This window comes from Crocuta crocuta, unplaced genomic scaffold (assembly GCF_008692635.1).
Source record: "Crocuta crocuta isolate KB4526 unplaced genomic scaffold, BGI_CrCroc_1.0 scaffold318, whole genome shotgun sequence".
NCBI classification, from domain to species: Eukaryota; Metazoa; Chordata; class Mammalia; order Carnivora; family Hyaenidae; genus Crocuta; species Crocuta crocuta.
This window is the reverse complement of record NW_027531425.1, coordinates 2,831,450-2,833,944: the sequence shown is the minus strand read 5'-3', so window position 1 is coordinate 2,833,944 and position 2,495 is coordinate 2,831,450.

Sequence of the window (2,495 nt, the reverse complement as noted above, 5' to 3'; positions counted from 1 at the left end):
GGCCCCCCCCCCCCCCGTTCCTTTTCTTACTGTATGTCTGTGCACGCTCACGCCTTCTGCATTAACAACCACCTACTCTCTAAAACCAAGTTGGCCATCACTTTATTATACTGTACCTGTTGGCACCAGCCTCCTATTCTCTGATACAATATATATTTTCCGAGCACACATTGTTAAGTTTTGTAAGAAAAAAGTATCTTGAATAACTTTGTTCCCACACCCCCAAAACAGGCCAACACACAACATATATAGACTCAAGGGACCTAGCATGGTAGGTAGCATAGAGATTAAGGATAGAGACTGGTGACTTCAGCCACTTCCACTTATTGGCTGGGTGTGTGATCTCGAGCAGTTACCCAAACTCTCTGAATCTCAGTTTCCTTCTACAAAAAGTACTACAAATAAGAGCACCTGCTTCCTAGCATTATTGTGACAAAATACCTGGCACATAAATGCTTAATAAATGATGCTATATCAGGTATTGATAACAAAGGAATGAGTTTTCCTTTCCCACATTTAATCTCAGCCCTCCATTATTGATTTGGCTGCTATGGAGAACTCCAGATTCTAGGGAAATTTAAGATTCCTATCCATATATATATCCATATATACATTCCTATACACTATAAGACACAGACTAAAATCTCGTATAGTCTCAAAGCCCCCAGCCCAGCATGGTCCTGCTTTTAGCTCATGGATTTTTACCAAGGGAGAGATGTTTGGGGAGAACAGGATTTCTCTTTTCCTCAAGGATTTTTCTTCAAAGTCCCCTCTCTCAAAAATTTTTACAAAAGCACCCTCTTAGGATTTACAATGTCATTTTAATAGGATTTGACATTGTCTTTTTTTTTTTTTTTTTTGCATGGACTCATGGAGTACCCTACCTCATCTCTGCATATACCTACATTAGCACCCAGATGTGATTGTTTTTCTCACACCTCTCTCCAGAAGCCACTCAGAGATCCATCTCTTCTTCAGAGNAATTACACACTGGTACATGGATTTTCTTCAGTGTACACAGAAGCTAGGATTCAGTGCTAACAAACCCCTGGCTGCCATCCAGTTCTGACACCTGCTGGGCCCTGTTGATATCTGAAGTGGGCCTTTGTTGACGCTTTGTATTGTTAACGAAAGCAGTGGTCTGTGGAGGCACCTCAGTGGTGCAGGGTGATGGGGAGGGAGGAGGGCAAGGGGCACACAGCACCTGACAGACAGTTCAATGGAAGGTAGTAGACCTGGGTTTCAGTGTTGAGTCTATGCCATCAGGGGCAAAGCAGTCAAAAGTGGTAGATCTCAATGACCCTATCTGTAAAATGGCGTGAATCATATGTGTCTCCTTACTGGGGAGATCTTTTAGGAAAAGAAAGGTAATCCTACAGTTGAAAGCACTTCATATTTTTAGAAAAGAAAAAAGGGTGTGTGTGTAGGTGGGTGGGTGGGTAGTGGGCAATGAAATCCATTCCATGCCACTGTTTTCACGGGGCCCAAAAGAATATAATCCAACAGGTATTATTTAAAAATTTTGAAACCAACTCTGGGCTAACTCTTATGGAGTGTGTGGAGGAATCATATGACACGGTCTCTACCTTTAAAGCATTTACAGTCTAACCACGTTGTTCAGTTAACACATGAAACACTGATGTGTGGTGTGCTGACTGTGGGTTTGTTATGATGCTTCACCAACATCCTATTCAAGGCTACAAGGGAAGGGTTATCTGGTGATGTGACAATGGAGCCAATGGACGGGTGTGCCCCACTTGGACCAGCGCAGTTGCTGGCCTCTTACCCTTGTCTTTCTGTCCTTGGTGGGGCGTGGGGGTCTTACAAACCATCCTCACTGCTGTCTCCACCAGGGCTCATGAGTCATGGCCTGACGCCTTGTGACTTGGGCCTGAGGAGACACCAGTGCATTCCCCTGGGGCCTCCTCTCCTCGTCTCTTTCCAGGGTGCCTTTCACCTACGGTCACTGACACTTCCTCCCCTGTACCCTTTCCCCGCTGGTTAGAAATGCCATCAGAATGACAGTGACTGCAGCAGCTGCTCTAGGGTGGCCCTGGGTGGGTCACTGCAGTGCTGTCATCCTCATGCTGTCTGTGCTGGCCAAGAGAGGCCACCTCCCTTTCCCCTTCCACAGGAGGAAGAGGGGTGCTGGCGTGCCCCTTCTAATTTCTGCATTTGCCTCGGGTAGACTAGAAAAGATGCAAGGTGCTCCCCTTACCCACCCCCCAGCACAGAGCGCTGTGTGCCCTTCGGGGGCCACCCCCAGCCTTGGTTGGCAGAGCCAGTTTGCAATGGGGTGAAGGACTAGTTTCGTTGCTCATGTTTAGCTTGCAGATTCTAGATCCAGTGCTAAGCCAGCAGATTTAGCTCCTTTTCTTTTTTCAGAGGGCCAAAAAAAAAAAAAAAAAGACTCAGCATCACTTCTGAGAAGGAATAGGTCAGTGTGTTTGCCATCATCTTTAAAAATTAAAAAAAAAGGATATGCTAATTAAATA